The following is a 19,828-nucleotide window of genomic DNA, read 5'->3' as shown; positions in this document are numbered from 1 at the left end:
GAATAGAATAGAATAGAATAGAACAGAATAGAATAGAACAGAACCGAATAGAATAGAAGAGAACTGAATAGAATAGAATAGAATAGAATAGAACAGAATAGAATAGAATAGAATAGAACAGAATAGAATAGAATAGAATAGAACAGAACAGAATAGAATAGAATAGAATAGAACAGAACAGAATAGAATAGAATAGAATAGATCAGAATAGAATAGTATAGAGTAGAACAGAACAGAACAGAATAGAATTGAATAGAATCGAATAGAGTCGAATAGAGTCGAATAGAATAGAATAAAATAGAATAGTGTCGAATCGAATAGAATCGAATAGAATTGAAAAGAATAAAACAAAACAACAGAACAGAATAGAATAGAAGAGAATAGAACAGAATAGAACAGAATAGAATAGAATAGAATAGAAGACAATAGAATAGAATAGAACAAAACAGAATAGAATAGAATAGAAGAGAGTAAAATAGAATAGAACAGAATCGAATAGAACAGAATAGAATAGAATAGAATAGAACAGAATAGAGCAGAGTAGAATAGAACAAAATAGAAAAGAATAGAATAGAATAGAATAGAATAGAATAGAATAGAATGGAATAGAACAAAACAGAACAGAACAGAACAGAAGAGAATAGAACAAAAGAGAATAGAATAGAACAGAACAGAACAGAACAGAACAGAATGCAATACATGAGAATAAAATAGAATGGAATAGAACAGAATAGAATAGAACAGAACAAAACAGAACAGAATAGATTAGAACATAACAGGATAGAACAGAACAGAATAGAATAGAATAGAACAGAACAAAATAGAATGGAACAGAATAGAATAGAATAGAACAGAACAGAACAGAACAGAACAGAATAGAATAGAATAGAACAGAAAGGAATACATAGATCCGAATAGAATAGAATAGAACAGAACAGAAGAGAATGGAACAGAATAGAATAGAACAGAACAGAATAGAATAGAATAGAACAGAACAGAATAGAATAGAATAGAATAGAAAAGAACAGAATAGAACAGAATAGAATAGTTTAGAATAGAATAGAATAGAAGAGAACAGAATAGAATAGACTAGAACAGCACAGAACAGAATAGAATCGAATACAGTCGAATAGAGTCGAATAGAATAGAATACAATAGAATAGTGTCGAATCGAATAGAATCGAACAGAATCGAATAGAATAAAACAGAACTACAGAACAGAATAGAATAGAATAGAATAGAACAGAATATATAGAATAGAATAGAAGAGAATAGAATAGAATAGAACAAAACAGAACAGAATAGAATAGAATAGAATAGAATAAAATAGAATAGAACAGAATAGAATAGAACAGAATAGAATAGAATAGAATAGAACAGAATAGAGCAGAGTAGAATAGAACAAAATAGAATAGAATAGAATAGAATGGAATAGAACAGAACAGAACAGAACAGAAGAGAATAGAACAAAATAGAATAAAATAAAACAGAACAGAACAGAACAGAATGCAATAGATGAGAATAAAATAGAATGCAATAGAACAGAACAGAATAGAATAGAATAGAATAGAACAGAACAGAATAGAATAGAATAGAACAGAACAGAACCGAATAGAATGGACTAGAATAGAATAGAAGAGAACAGAATAGAATAGAATAGAATAGAACAGAATAGAATAGAATAGAATAGTAAAGAACAGAGTAGAACAGAATATAAAAGTTTAGAATAGAATAGAATAGAATAGAACAGAATAGATTAGAATAGATTAGAACAGAATAGAATAGCATAGAATACAACAGAATAGAATAGAATGGAACAGAATAGAATATAATAGAATAGAATAGAACAGAACAGAATAGAATAGAATAGAATAGAACAGAACAGAATAGAACAGAATAGAATAGAACACAACAGAATAGAAGAGAACAGAAGAGAATAGAATAGAATAGAATAGAACAGAATAGAATAGAATAGAACAGAATAGAATAGAATAGAATAGAATAGAATAGAACAGAACAGAATAGAATAGAATAGAATAGAAATGAACAGAGTAGAATAGATTAGAAAAGAATAGAATAGAACAGAATAGAATAGAATAGAATAGAATAGAATAGAATAGAATAGAACAAAACAGAACAGAATAGAATAGAATAGAATAAAATAGAATAGAACAGAATAGAATAGAACAGAATAGAATAGAATAGAATAGAACAGAATAGAGCAGAGTAGAATAGAACAAAATAGAATAGAATAGAATAGAATGGAATAGAACAGAACAGAACAGAAGAGAATAGAACAAAATAGAATAGAATAAAACAGAACAGAACAGAACAGAACAGAATGAAATAGATGAGAATAAAATAGAATGCAATAGAACAGAACAGAACAGAATAGAATAGAATAGAACAGAACAGAATAGAACAGAACAGAATAGAATAGAATAGAACAGAACAGAACCGAATAGAATGGACTAGAATAGAATAGAAGAGAACAGAGTAGAATAGAATAGAATAGAACAGAATAGAATAGAATAGAATAGTAAAGAACAGAATAGAACAGATTAAAATAGTTTAGAATAGAATAGAATAGAATAGAACAGAATAGATTAGAATAGATTAGAACAGAATAGAATAGCATAGAATACAACAGAATAGAATAGAATGGAACAGAATAGAATATAATAGAATAGAATAGAACAGAACAGAATAGAATAGAATAGAATAGAACAGAACAGAATAGAATAGAATAGAATAGAATAGAATAGAACACAACAGAATAGAACAGAACAGAAAAGAATACAATAGAATAGAATAGAACAGAATAGAATAGAATAGAACAGAATAGAATAGAATAGAATAGAATAGAATAGAATAGAATAGAATAGAACAGAACAGAATAGAATAGAATAGAATAGAACACAACAGAATAGAACAGAACAGAAGATAATACAATAGAATAGAATAGAACAGAATAGAATAGAATAGAACAGAATAGAATAGAATAGATTAGAATAGAATAGAATAGAATAGAATAGAACAGAACAGAATAGAATAGAATAGAATAGTATAGAAACGAACAGAGTAGAATAGATTAGAAAAGAATAGAATAGAACAAAATAGAATAGAATAGGACAGAAAAGAATAGAATAGAATAGGATAGAACACAAAAGAACATAATAGAATAGTATAGAATAGAATAGAATACAACAGAATAGAATAAAACAGAACAGAACAGAGTAGAACAGAATAGAATAGACTAGAATAGAGTAGAATAGAATAGAACAGAATAGAACAGAACAGAATGGAATAGAACAGAATAGAATAGAACAGAATAGAATAGAATAGAATAGAACAGAACAGAATAGAATAGAATAGAATAGATCAGAATAGAATAGAATAGAGTAGAACAGAACAGAACAGAATAGAATCGAATAGAATCGAATAGAGTCGAATAGAGTCGAATAGAATAGAATACAATAGAATAGTGTCGAATCGAATAGAATTAAATAGAATTGAATACAATAAAACAGAACAACAGAACAGAATAGAATAGAAGAGAATAGAACAGAATAGAACAGAATATAATAGAATAGAATAGAAGAGAATACAATAGAATAGAAAAAAACAGAACAGAATAGAATAGAAGAGAATAAAATAGAATAGAACAAAATCGAATAGAACAGAATAGAATAGAATAGAATAGAATAGAACAGAAGAGCAGAGTAGAATAGAACAAAATAGAATAGAATAGAATAGAATAGAATAGAATAGAATAGAATAGAATAGAACAGAACAGAATAGAATAGAATAGAATAGAAATGAACAGAGTAGAATAGATTAGAAAAGAATAGAATAGAACAGAATAGAATAGAATAGAATAGAATAGAATAGAACAAAACAGAACAGAATAGAATAGAATAGAATAAAATAGAATAGAACAGAATAGAATAGAACAGAATAGAATAGAATAGAATAGAACAGAATAGAGCAGAGTAGAATAGAACAAAATAGAATAGAATAGAATAGAATGGAATAGAACAGAACAGAACAGAACAGAAGAGAATAGAACAAAATAGAATAGAATAAAACAGAACAGAACAGAACAGAACAGAATGAAATAGATGAGAATAAAATAGAATGCAATAGAACAGAACAGAACAGAATAGAATAGAATAGAACAGAACAGAATAGAACAGAACAGAATAGAATAGAATAGAACAGAACAGAACCGAATAGAATGGACTAGAATAGAATAGAAGAGAACAGAGTAGAATAGAATAGAATAGAACAGAATAGAATAGAATAGAATAGTAAAGAACAGAATAGAACAGATTAAAATAGTTTAGAATAGAATAGAATAGAATAGAACAGAATAGATTAGAATAGATTAGAACAGAATAGAATAGCATAGAATACAACAGAATAGAATAGAATGGAACAGAATAGAATATAATAGAATAGAATAGAACAGAACAGAATAGAATAGAATAGAATAGAACAGAACAGAACAGAATAGAATAGAATAGAATAGAATAGAATAGAATAGAACACAACAGAATAGAACAGAACAGAAGAGAATACAATAGAATAGAATAGAACAGAATAGAATAGAATAGAACAGAATAGAATAGAATAGAATAGAATAGAATAGAACAGAATAGAATAGAATAGAATAAAACAGAACAGAATAGAATAGAATAGAATAGAACACAACAGAATAGAACAGAACAGAAGAGAATACAATAGAATAGAATAGAACAGAATAGAATAAAATAGCACAGAATAGAATAGAATAGAATAGAATAGAATAGAATAGAATAGAACAGAACAGAATAGAATAGAATAGAATAGAATAGAATAGAAACGACCAGAGTAGAATAGATTAGAAAAGAATAGAATAGAACAGAATAGAATAGAATAGGACAGAAAAGAATAGAATAGAATAGGATAGAACACAAAAGAACATAATAGAATAGTATAGAATAGAATAGAATACAACAGAATAGAATAAAACAGAACAGAACAGAGTAGAACAGAATAGAATAGACTAGAATAGAGTAGAATAGAATAGAACAGAATAGAACAGAACAGAATGGAATAGAACAGAATAGAATAGAATAGAATAGAATAGAATAGAATAGAATAGAATAGAATAGAATAGAATAGAACAGAACAGAATAGAATAGAATAGAACAGAACAGAATAGAATAGAATAGAATAGATCAGAATAGAATAGAATAGAGTAGAACAGAACAGAACAGAATAGAATCGAATAGAATCGAATAGAGTCGAATAGAGTCGAATAGAATAGAATACAATAGAATAGTGTCGAATCGAATAGAATTAAATAGAATTGAATAGAATAAAACAGAACAACAGAACAGAATAGAATAGAAGAGAATAGAAGAGAATAGAACAGAATATAATAGAATAGAATAGAAGAGAATACAATAGAATAGAACAAAACAGAACAGAATAGAATAGAAGAGAATAAAATAGAATAGAACAAAATCGAATAGAACAGAATAGAATAGAATAGAATAGAATAGAACAGAAGAGCAGAGTAGAATAGAACAAAAGAATAGAATAGAATAGAATAGAATAGAATAGAATAGAATAGAATAGAAAGGAATAGAACAAAACAGAACAGAACAGAACAGAAGAGAATAGAACAAAAGAGAATAGAATAGAACAGAACAGAACAGAACAGAACAGAATGCAATACATGAGAATAAAATAGAAGGGAATAGAACAGAATAGAATAGAACAGAACAAAACAGAACAGAATAGAATAGAACATAATAGGATAGAACAGAACAGAATAGAATAGAATAGAACAGAATAGAATAGAATAGAATAGAACAGAATAGAGCAGAGTAGAATAGAACAAAATAGAATAGAATAGAATAGAATGGAATAGAACAGAACAGAACAGAACAGAACAGAAGAGAATAGAACAAAATAGAATAGAATAAAACAGAACAGAACAGAACAGAACAGAATGAAATAGATGAGAATAAAATAGAATGCAATAGAACAGAACAGAACAGAATAGAATAGAATAGAACAGAACAGAATAGAACAGAACAGAATAGAATAGAATAGAACAGAACAGAACCGAATAGAATGGACTAGAATAGAATAGAAGAGAACAGAGTAGAATAGAATAGAATAGAACAGAATAGAATAGAATAGAATAGTAAAGAACAGAATAGAACAGAATATAATAGTTTAGAATAGAATAGAATAGAATAGAACAGAATAGATTAGAATAGATTAGAACAGAATAGAATAGCATAGAATACAACAGAATAGAATAGAATGGAACAGAATAGAATATAATAGAATAGAATAGAACAGAACAGAATAGAATAGAATAGAATAGAACAGAACAGAATAGAACAGAATAGAATAGAACACAACAGAATAGAACAGAACAGAAGAGAATACAATAGAATAGAATAGAACAGAATAGAATAGAATAGAACAGAATAGAATAGAATAGAATAGAATAGAATAGAATAGAATAGAACAGAACAGAATAGAATAGAATAGAAACGAACAGAGTAGAATAGATTAGAAAAGAATAGAATAGAATAGAATAGGACAGAAAAGAATAGAATAGAATAGGATAGAACACAAAAGAACATAATAGAATAGTATAGAATAGAATAGAATACAACAGAATAGAATAAAACAGAACAGAACAGAGTAGAACAGAATAGAATGGACTAGAATAGAGTAGAATAGAATAGAACAGAATAGAACAGAACAGAATGGAATAGAACAGAACAGAATAGAATAGAATAGAATAGAATCGAATAGAATAGAATAGAACAGAATAGAATAGAATAGAACAGAACAGAATAGAATAGAATAGAATAGAACAGAATAGAATAGAACAGAACAGAATAGAATAGAATAGAATAGAACAGAATAGAACAGAATAGAATAGAATAGAATAGAATAGAATAGAACAGAATAGAATAGATTAGAACAGAACAGAATAGAATAGAATAGAATAGAACAGAATAGAATAGAACAGAACCGAATAGAATAGAAGAGAACTGAATAGAATAGAATAGAATAGAATAGAATAGAATAGAATAGAATAGAATAGAATAGAATAGAACAGAACAGAATAGAATAGAATAGAACAGAACAGAATAGAATAGAATAGAATAGATCAGAATAGAATAGTATAGAGTAGAACAGAACAGAACAGAATAGAATCGAATAGAGTCGAATAGAGTCGAATAGAATAGAATACAATAGAATAGTGTCGAATCGAATAGAATCGAATAGAATTGAAAAGAATAAAACAAAATAACAGAACAGAATAGAATAGAAGAGAATAGAACAGAATAGAACAGAATAGAATAGAATAGAATAGAAGACAATAGAATAGAATAGAACAAAACAGAATAGAATAGAATAGAAGAGAGTAAAATAGAATAGAACAGAATCGAGTAGAACAGAATAGAATAGAATAGAATAGAACAGAATAGAGCAGAGTAGAATAGAACAAAATAGAATAGAATAGAATAGAATAGAATAGAATAGAATAGAATAGAATAGAATAGAATAGAATAGAATAGAATAGAATAGAATGGAATAGAACAAAACAGAACAGAACAGAACAGAAGAGAATAGAACAAAAGAGAATAGAATAGAACAGAACAGAACAGAACAGAACAGAATGCAATACATGAGAATAAAATAGAATGGAATAGAACAGAATAGAATAGAACAGAACAAAACAGAACAGAATAGATTAGAACATAACAGGATCGAACAGAACAGAATAGAATAGAATAGAACAGAACAAATAGAATGGAACAGAATAGACTAGAATAGAACAGAACAGAACAGAACAGAATAGAATAGAATAGAATAGAACAGAAAGGAATACAACAGATCAGAATAGAATAGAATAGAACAGAACAGAAGAGAATGGAACAGAATAGAATAGAACAGAACAGAATAGAATAGAATAGAACAGAACAGAATAGAATAGAATAGAATAGAAAAGAACAGAATAGAACAGAATAGAATAGTTTAGAATAGAATAGAATAGAAGAGAACAGAATAGAATAGATTAGAACAGCACAGAACAGAATAGAATCGAATAGAATCGAATAGAGTCGAATAGAGTCGAATAGAATAGAATACAATAGAATAGTGTCGAATCGAATAGAATCGAATAGAATCGAATAGAATAAAACAGAACAACAGAACAGAATAGAATAGAATAGAATAGAACAGAATATATAGAATAGAATAGAAGAGAATAGAATAGAATAGAACAAAACCGAACAGAATAGAATAGAATAGAATAAAATAGAATAGAACAGAATAGAATAGAACAGAATAGAATAGAATAGAATAGAACAGAATAGAGCAGAGTAGAATAGAACAAAATAGAATAGAATAGAATAGAATGGAATAGAACAAACAGAACAGAACAGAACAGAAGAGAATAGAACAAAATAGAATAGAATAAAACAGAACAGAACAGAACAGAACAGAATGCAATAGATGAGAATAAAATAGAATGCAATAGAACAGAACAGAATAGAATAGAATAGAATAGAATAGAACAGAACAGAATAGAACAGAACAGAATAGAATAGAATAGAACAGAACAGAACCGAATAGAATGGACTAGAATAGAATAGAAGAGAACAGAATAGAATAGAATAGAATAGTAAAGAACAGAATAGAATAGAATAGTAAAGAACAGAATAGAACAGAATATAATAGTTTAGAATAGAATAGAATAGAATAGGACAGAATAGATTAGAATAGATTAGAACAGAATAGAATAGCATAGAATACAACAGAATAGAATAGAATGGAACAGAATAGAATAGAACAGAATAGAATAGAACAGAACAGAATAGAATAGAATAGAATAGAACAGAACAGAATAGAACAGAATAGAATAGAACAGAATAGAATAGAACAGAACCGAATAGAATAGAAGAGAACTGAATAGAATAGAATAGAATAGAATAGAATAGAATAGAATAGAATAGAATAGAATACAATAGAACAGAATAGAATACAATAGAATAGAACAGAACAGAATAGAGTAGAATAGAATAGATCAGAATAGAATAGTATAGAGTAGAACAGAACAGAACAGAATAGAATCGAATAGAGTCGAATAGAGTCGAATAGAATAGAATACAATAGAATAGTGTCGAATCGAATAGAATCGAATAGAATTGAAAAGAATAAAACAAAACAACAGAACAGAATAGAATAGAAGAGAATAGAACAGAATAGAACAGAATAGAATAGAATAGAATAGAAGACAATAGAATAGAATAGAACAAAACAGAATAGAATAGAACACAACAGAATAGAACAGAACAGAAGAGAATATAATAGAATAGAATAGAACAGAACAGAATAGAATAGAACAGAACAGAATAGAATAGAATAGAATAGAATAGAATAGAATAGAATAGAATAGAATAGAATAGAATGGAATGGAATAGAACAAAACCGAACAGAACAGAACAGAAGAGAATAGAACAAAAGAGAATAGAATAGAACAGAACAGAACAGAACAGAACAGAATGCAATACATGAGAATAAAATAGAATGGAATAGAACAGAATAGAATAGAACAGAACAAAACAGAACAGAATAGATTAGAACATAACAGGATAGAACAGAACAGAATAGAATAGAATAGAACAGAACAAAATAGAATGGAACAGAATAGAATAGAACAGAACAGAACAGAACAGAACAGAATAGAATAGAATAGAATAGAACAGAAAGGAATACAACAGATCAGAATAGAATAGAATAGAACAGAACAGAAGAGAATGGAACAGAATAGAATAGAACAGAACAGAATAGAATAGAATAGAACAGAACAGAATAGAATAGAATAGAATAGAAAAGAACAGAATAGAACAGAATAGAATAGTTTAGAATAGAATAGAATAGAAGAGAACAGAATAGAATAGACTAGAACAGCACAGAACAGAATAGAATCGAATAGAATCGAATAGAGTCGAATAGAGTCGAATAGAATAGAATACAATAGAATAGGGTCGAATCGAATAGAATCGAATAGAATCGAATAGAATAAAACAGAACAACAGAACAGAATAGAATAGAATAGAATAGAACAGAATATATAGAATAGAATAGAAGAGAATAGAATAGAATAGAACAAAACAGAACAGAATAGAATAGAATAGAATAGAATAGAACAGAATAGAATAGAACAGAATAGAATAGAATAGAATAGAACAGAATAGAGCAGAGTAGAATAGAACAAAATAGAATAGAATAGAATAGAATGGAATAGAACAGAACAGAACAGAACAGAACAGAAGAGAATAGAACAAAATAGAATAGAATAAAACAGAACAGAACAGAACAGAACAGAATGCAATTAATGAGAATAAAATAGAATGCAATAGAACAGAACAGAATAGAATAGAATAGAACAGAACAGAACCGAATAGAATGGACTAGAATAGAATAGAAGAGAACAGAATAGAATAGAATAGAATAGTAAAGAACAGAATAGAATAGAATAGTAAAGAACAGAATAGAACAGAATATAATAGTTTAGAATAGAATAGAATAGAATAGGACAGAATAGATTAGAATAGATTAGAACAGAATAGAATAGCATAGAATACAACAGAATAGAATAGAATAGAATAGAATAGAATAGAATAGAATAGAATAGAATAGAATAGAATAGAATAGAAAAGAACAGAATAGAATAGAATAGAATAGAATAGAAACGAACAGAGTAGAATAGATTAGAAAAGAATAGAATAGAACAGAATAGAATAGAATAGGACAGAAAAGAATAGAATAGAATAGGATAGAACACAAAAGAACATAATAGAATAGTATAGAATAGAATGGAATACAACAGAATTGAATAAAACAGAACAGAACAGAGTAGAACAGAATAGAATAGACTAGAATAGAGTAGAATAGAATAGAACAGAATAGAACAGAACAGAATGGAATAGAACAGAACAGAATAGAATAGAATAGAATAGAATAGAATAGAATAGAATAGAATAGAATAGAATAGAATAGAATAGAATAGAACAGAACAGAATAGAACAGAACAGAACAGAATAGAATAGAATAGAATAGAACAGAATAGAATAGAACAGAACAGAACAGAATAGAATAGAATAGAATAGAACAGAATAGAACAGAATAGAATAGAATAGAACAGAATAGAATAGAACAGAATAGAATAGATTAGAACAGAACAGAATAGAATAGAATAGAAGAGAACAGAATAGAACAGAATAGAATAGAACACAACAGAATAGAACAGAACAGAAGAGAATATAATAGAATAGAATAGAACAGAACAGAATAGAATAGAACAGAATAGAATAGAATAGAATAGAATAGAATAGAATAGAATAGAATAGAATAGAAAAGAACAGAATAGAATAGAATAGAATAGAATAGAAACGAACAGAGTAGAATAGATTAGAAAAGAATAGAATAGAACAGAATAGAATAGAATAGGACAGAAAAGAATAGAATAGAATAGGATAGAACACAAAAGAACATAATAGAATAGTATAGAATAGAATGGAATACAACAGAATTGAATAAAACAGAACAGAACAGAGTAGAACAGAATAGAATAGACTAGAATAGAGTAGAATAGAATAGAACAGAATAGAACAGAACAGAATGGAATAGAACAGAACAGAATAGAATAGAATAGAATAGAATAGAATAGAATAGAATAGAATAGAATAGAATAGAACAGAACAGAATAGAACAGAACAGAACAGAATAGAATAGAATAGAATAGAACAGAATAGAATAGAACAGAACAGAACAGAATAGAATAGAATAGAATAGAACAGAATAGAACAGAATAGAATAGAATAGAACAGAATAGAATAGAACAGAATAGAATAGATTAGAACAGAACAGAATAGAATAGAATAGAATAGAAGAGAATAGAAACGAACAGAGTAGAATAGATTAGAAAAGAATAGAATAGAACAGAATAGAATACAATAGGACAGAAAAGAATAGAATAGAATAGGATAGAACACAAAAGAACATAATAGAATAGTATAGAATAGAATAGAATACAACAGAATAAAATAAAACGGAACAGAACAGAGTAGAACAGAATAGAATAGACTAGAATAGAGTAGAATAGAATTGAACAGAATAGAACAGAACAGAATGGAACAGAACAGAATAGAATAGAATAGAATAGAATAGAATAGAATAGAATAGAATAGAACAGAATAGAACAGAATAGAATAGAATAGAATAGAACAGAACAGAATAGAATAGAATAGAATAGAACAGAATAGAATAGAACAGAACAGAATAGAATAGAATAGAATAGAATAGAACAGAATAGAACAGAATAGAATAGAATAGAATAGAACAGAATAGAATAGAACAGAACCGAATAGAATAGAAGAGAATAGAATAGAATAGAATAGAATAGAATAGAATAGAATAGAATAGAATAGAAGTGTATAGAACAGAATAGAATAGAATAGAATAGAGCAGAACAGAATAGAATAGAATAGAATAGATCAGAATAGAATAGAATAGAGTAGAACAGAACAGAACAGAATAGAATCGAATAGAATCGAATAGAGTCGAATAGAATAGAATACAATAGAATAGTGTCGAATCGAATAGAATCGAATAGAATTGAATAGAATAAAACAGAACAACAGAACAGAATAGAATAGAAGAGAATAGAACAGAATAGAACAGAATATAATAGAATAGAATAGAAGAGAATAGAATAGAATAGATCAAAACAGAACAGAATATAATAGAAGAGAATAAAATAGAATAGAACAGAATCGATTAGAACAGAATAGAATAGAATAGAATAGAACAGAATAGAGCAGAGTAGAATAGAACAAAATAGAATAGAATAGAATAGAATAGAATAGAATAGAATAGAATAGAATAGAATGGAATAGAACAAAACAGAACAGAACAGAATGCAATACATGAGAATAAAATAGAATGGAATAGAACAGAATAGAATAGAACAGAACAAAACAGAACAGAATAGATTAGAACATAACAGGATAGAACAGAACAGAATAGAATAGAATAGAACAGAACAAAATAGAATGGAACAGAATAGAATAGAATAGAACAGAACAGAACAGAACGGAATAGAATAGAATAGAATAGAATAGAATAGAATAGAATAGAATAGAATAGAATAGAATAGAATAGAACAGAACAGAATAGAGTAGAACAGAACAGAACAGAATAGAATCGAATAGAATCGAATAGAGTCGAATAGAGTCGAATAGAATAGAATACAATAGAATAGTGTCGAATCGAATAGAATCGAATAGAATTGAATAGAGTAAAACAGAACAACAGAACAGAATAGAATAGAAGAGAATAGAACAGAATAGAACAGAATATAATAGAATAGAATAGAAGAGAATAGAATAGAATAGAACAAAACAGAACAGAATAGAATAGAAGAGAATAAAATAGAATAGAAAAGAATAGAATAGAATAGAAGAGAACAGAATAGAGCAGAGTAGAATAGAACAAAATAGAATAGAATAGAATAGAATAGAATAGAATAGAATAGAATAGAATAGAATAGAATAGAATAGAATAGAATAGAATGGAATAGAACAAAACAGAACAGAACAGAACAGAAGAGAATAGAACAAAAGAGAATAGAATAGAACAGAATAGAACAGAACAGAACAGAATGCAATATATGAGAATAAAATAGAATGGAGTAGAACAGAATAGAATAGAACAGAACAAAACAGAACAGAATAGAATAGAACATAACAGGATAGAACAGAACTGAATAGAATAGAATATAACAGAACAAAATAGAATGGAACAGAATAAAATAGAATAGAACAGAACAGAACAGAACAGAACAGAATAGAATAGAATAGAACAGAAAGGAATACAACAGATCAGAATAGAATAGAATAGAACAGAACAGAAGAGAATGGAACTGAATTGAATAGAACAGAACAGAATACAATAGAATAGAACAGAACAGAATAGAACAGAATAGAATAGAAAAGAACAGAATAGAACAGAATAGAATAGTTTAGAATAGAATAGAATAGAAGAGAACAGAATAGAATAGACTAGAACTTCACAGAACAGAATAGAATCGAATAGAATCGAATAGAGTCGAATAGAGTCGAATAGAATAGAATACAATAGAATAGTGTCGAATTGAATAGAATCGAATAGAATCGAATAGAATAAAACAGAACAACAGAACAGAATAGAATAGAATAGAATAGAACAGAATAGAACAGAATATAATAGAATAGAATAGAAGAGAATAGAATAGAATAGAACAAAACAGAATAGAATAGAATAGAATAAAATAGAATAGAACAGAATAGAAGAACAGAATAGAATAGAATAGAATAGAATAGAACAGAATAGAGCAGAGTAGAATAGAACAAAATAGAATAGAATAGAATAGAATGGAATAGAACAGAACAGAACAGAAGAGAACAGAAGAGAATAGAACAAAATAGAATAGAACAGAACAGAACAGAACAGAACAGAATGCAATAGATGAGAATAAAATAGAATGCAATAGAACAGAACAGAATAGAATAGAATAGAATAGAATAGAACAGAACAGAATAGAACAGAACAGAATAGAATAGAATAGAACAGAACAGAACCGAATAGAATGGACTAGAATAGAATAGAAGAGAACAGAATAGAATAGAATAGAATAGAACAGAATAGAATAGAATAGAATAGTAAAGAACAGAATAGAACAGAATATAATAGTTTAGAATAGAATAGAATAGAATAGAATAGAATAGAATAGAACAGAATAGAATAGAATAGATTAGAACAGAATAGAATAGCATAGAATACAACAGAATAGAATAGAATGGAACAGAATAGAATATAATAGAATAGAATAGAACAGAACAGAATAGAATAGAATAGAATAGAACAGAACAGAATAGAATAGAATAGAATAGAACACAACAGAATAGAACAGAAGAGAATAGAATAGAATAGAATAGAATAGAATAGAACAGAATAGAATAGAATAGAATAGAATAGAATAGAACAGAACAGAACAGAATAGAATAGAATAGAATAGAATAGAAACGAACAGAGTAGAATAGATTAGAAAAGAATAGAATAGAATAGAACAGAATAGAATAGAATAGGACAGAAAAGAATAGAATAGAATAGGATAGAACACAAAAGAACATAATAGAATAGTATAGAATAGAATAGAATAAAACAGAACAGAACAGAGTAGAACAGAATAGAATAGACTAGAACAGAGTAGAATAGAATAGAACAGAATAGAACAGAACAGAATGGAATAGAATAGAATAGAATAGAATAGAATAGAATAGAATAGAATAGAATAGAACAGAACAGAATAGAATAGAACAGAACAGAATAGAATAGAATAGAATAGAATAGAACAGAACAGAATAGAATAGAACAGAACAGAATAGAATAGAATAGAATTGATCAGAATAGAATAGAATAGAGTAGAACAGAACAGAACAGAATAGAATCGAATAGAATCGAAAAGAGTCGAATAGAGTCGAATAGAATAGAATACATTAGAATAGTGTCGAATCGAATAGAATCGAATAGAATTGAATAGAATAAAACAGAACAACAGAACAGAATAGAATAGAAGAGAATAGAACAGAATAGAACAGAATATAATAGAATAGAATAGAAGAGAATAGAATAGAATAGAACAAAACAGAACAGAATAGAATAGAAGAGAATAAAATAGAATAGAAAAGAATAGAATAGAATAGAAGAGAACAGAATAGAGCAGAGTAGAATAGAACAAAATAGAATAGAATAGAATAGAATAGAATAGAATAGAATAGAATAGAATAGAATAGAATAGAATAGAATAGAATGGAATAGAACAAAACAGAACAGAACAGAACAGAAGAGAATAGAACAAAAGAGAATAGAATAGAACAGAATAGAACAGAACAGAACAGAATGCAATATATGAGAATAAAATAGAATGGAATAGAACAGAATAGAATAGAACAGAACAAAACAGAACAGAATAGAATAGAACATAACAGGATAGAACAGAACTGAATAGAATAGAATATAACAGAACAAAATAGAATGGAACAGAATAAAATAGAATAGAACAGAACAGAACAGAACAGAACAGAATAGAATAGAATAGAACAGAAAGGAATACAACAGATCAGAATAGAATAGAATAGAACAGAACAGAAGAGAATGGAACTGAATTGAATAGAACAGAACAGAATACAATAGAATAGAACAGAACAGAATAGAACAGAATAGAATAGAAAAGAACAGAATAGAACAGAATAGAATAGTTTAGAATAGAATAGAATAGAAGAGAACAGAATAGAATAGACTAGAACTTCACAGAACAGAATAGAATCGAATAGAATCGAATAGAGTCGAATAGAATAGAATACAATAGAATAGTGTCGAATTGAATAGAATCGAATAGAATCGAATAGAATAAAACAGAACAACAGAACAGAATAGAATAGAATAGAATAGAACAGAATAGAACAGAATATAATAGAATAGAATAGAAGAGAATAGAATAGAATAGAACAAAACAGAATAGAATAGAATAGAATAAAATAGAATAGAACAGAATAGAAGAACAGAATAGAATAGAATAGAACAGAATGGAGCAGAGTAGAATAGAACAAAATAGAATAGAATAGAATAGAATGGAATAGAACAGAACAGAACAGAAGAGAACAGAAGAGAATAGAACAAAATAAAATAGAACAGAACAGAACAGAACAGAACAGAACAGAATGCAATAGATGAGAATAAAATAGAATGCAATAGAACAGAACAGAATAGAATAGAATAGAATAGAATAGAACAGAACAGAATAGAACAGAACAGAATAGAATAGAATAGAACAGAACAGAACCGAATAGAATGGACTAGAATAGAATAGAAGAGAACAGAATAGAATAGAATAGAATAGAACAGAATAGAATAGAATAGAATAGTAAAGAACAGAATAGAACAGAATATAATAGTTTAGAATAGAATAGAATAGAATAGAATAGAATAGAATAGAACAGAATAGAATAGAATAGATTAGAACAGAATAGAATAGCATAGAATACAACAGAATAGAATAGAATGGAACAGAATAGAATATAATAGAATAGAATAGAACAGAACAGAATAGAATAGAATAGAATAGAACAGAACAGAATAGAATAGAATAGAATAGAACACAACAGAATAGAACAGAAGAGAATAGAATAGAATAGAATAGAATAGAACAGAATAGAATAGAATAGAATAGAATAGAATAGAATAGAATAGAACAGAACAGAACAGAATAGAATAGAATAGAATAGAAACGAACAGAGTAGAATAGATTAGAAAAGAATAGAATAGAATAGAACAGAATAGAATAGAATAGGACAGAAAAGAATAGAATAGAATAGGATAGAACACAAAAGAAAATAATAGAATAGTATAGAATAGAATAGAATAAAACAGAACAGAACAGAGTAGAACAGAATAGAATAGACTAGAACAGAGTAGAATAGAATAGAACAGAATAGAACAGAACAGAATGGAATAGAATAGAATAGAATAGAATAGAATAGAATAGAATAGAACAGAACAGAATAGAATAGAACAGAACAGAATAGAATAGAATAGAATTGATCAGAATAGAATAGAATAGAGTAGAACAGAACAGAACAGAATAGAATCGAATAGAATCGAAAAGAGTCGAATAGAGTCGAATAGAATAGAATACATTAGAATAGTGTCGAATCGAATAGAATCGAATAGAATTGAATAGAATAAAACAGAACAACAGAACAGAATAGAATAGAAGAGAATAGAACAGAATAGAACAGAATAGAATAGAATAGAATAGAAGAGAATAGAATAGAATAGAACAAAACAGAACAGAATAGAATAGAAGAGAATAAAATAGAATAGAAAACAATCGAATAGAACAGCATAGAATAGAATAGAATAGAACAGAATAGAGCAGAGTAGAATAGAACAAAATAGAATAGAATAGAATAGAATAGAATAGAATAGAATAGAATAGAATAGAATGGAATAGAACATAACAGAACAGAACAGAAGAGAAGAGAATAGAACAAAAGAGAATAGAATAGAACAGAACAGAACAGAACAGAATGCAATACATGAGAATAAAATAGAATGGAATAGAACAGAATAGAATATAACAGAACAAAACAGAACAGAATAGAATAGAACATAATAGGATAGAACAGAACAGAATAGAATAGAATAGAACAGAACAAAATAGAATGGAACAGAATAGACTAGAATAGAACAGAACAGAACAGAACAGAACAGAACAGAATAGAATAGAATAGAACATAAAGGAATACAACAGATCAGAATAGAATAGAATAGAACAGAACAGAAGAGAATGGAACAGAATAGAATAGAACAGAACAGAATAGAATAGAATAGAACAGAATAGAATAGAATAGAATAGAAAAGAACAGAATAGAACAGAATAGAATAGTTTAGAATAGAATAGAATAGAATAGAACAGAATGGAATAGACTAGAACTGCACAGAACAGAATAGAATCGAATAGAATCGAATAGAGTCGAATAGAGTCGAATAGAATAGAATACAATAGAATAGTGTCGAATTGAATAGAATTGAATAGAATCGAATAGAATAGAACAGAACAACAGAACAGAATAGAATAGAATAGAATAGAACAGAATAGAACAGAATATAATAGAATAGAATAAAAGAGAATAGAATAGAATAGAACAAAACAGAATAGAATAGAATAGAATAGAATAGAATAGATTAAAATAGAATAGAACAGAATAGAATAGAACAGAATAGAATAGAATAGAATAGAACAGAATAGAGCAGAGTAGAATAGAACAAAATAGAATAGAATAGAATAGAATGGAATAGAATAGAATAGAATAGAATAGAATAGAATAGAATAGAATAGAATAGAATAGAATAGAATAGAATGGAATAGAACAAAACAGAACAGAACAGAACAGAAGAGAATAGAACAAAAGAGAATAGAATAGAACAGAACAGAACAGAACAGAACAGAATGCAATACATGAGAATAAAATAGAATGGAATAGAACAGAATAGAATAGAACAGAACAAAACAGAACAGAATAGAATAGAACATAATAGGATAGAACAGAACAGAATAGAATAGAATAGAACAGAACAAAATAGAATGGAACAGAATAGAATAGAATAGAACAGAACAGAACAGAACAGAATAGAATAGAATAGAACAGAAAGGAATACAACAGATCAGAATAGAATAGAATAGAACAGAACAGAAGAGAATGGAACAGAATAGAATAGAACAGAACAGAATAGAATAGAATAGAACAGAATAGAATAGAATAGAATAGAAAAGAACAGAATAGAACAGAATAGAATAGTTTAAAATAGAATAGAATAGAAGAGAACAGAATAGAATAGACTAGAATAGAACAGAATAGAGCAGAGTAGAATAGAACAAAATAGAATAGAATAGAATAGAATAGAATAGAATAGAATAGAATAGAATAGAATAGAATAGAATGGAATAGAACAAAACAGAACAGAACAGAATGCAATACATGAGAATAAAATAGAATGGAATAGAACAGAATAGAATAGAACAGAACAAAACAGAACAGAATAGATTAGAACATAACAGGATAGAACAGAACAGAATAGAATAGAATAGAACAGAACAAAATAGAATGGAACAGAATAGAATAGAATAGAACAGAAC

The sequence above is a fragment of the Sus scrofa genome, chromosome 13, assembly GCF_054392235.1.
Source record: "Sus scrofa isolate SSC_HxYL_T2T_F1_AM1 chromosome 13, Sscrofa_HxYL_maternal_Yorkshire_Landrace_v2.0, whole genome shotgun sequence".
Lineage (NCBI taxonomy): Eukaryota > Metazoa > Chordata > Mammalia > Artiodactyla > Suidae > Sus > Sus scrofa.
Note: the sequence above shows the minus strand (reverse complement) of the source record.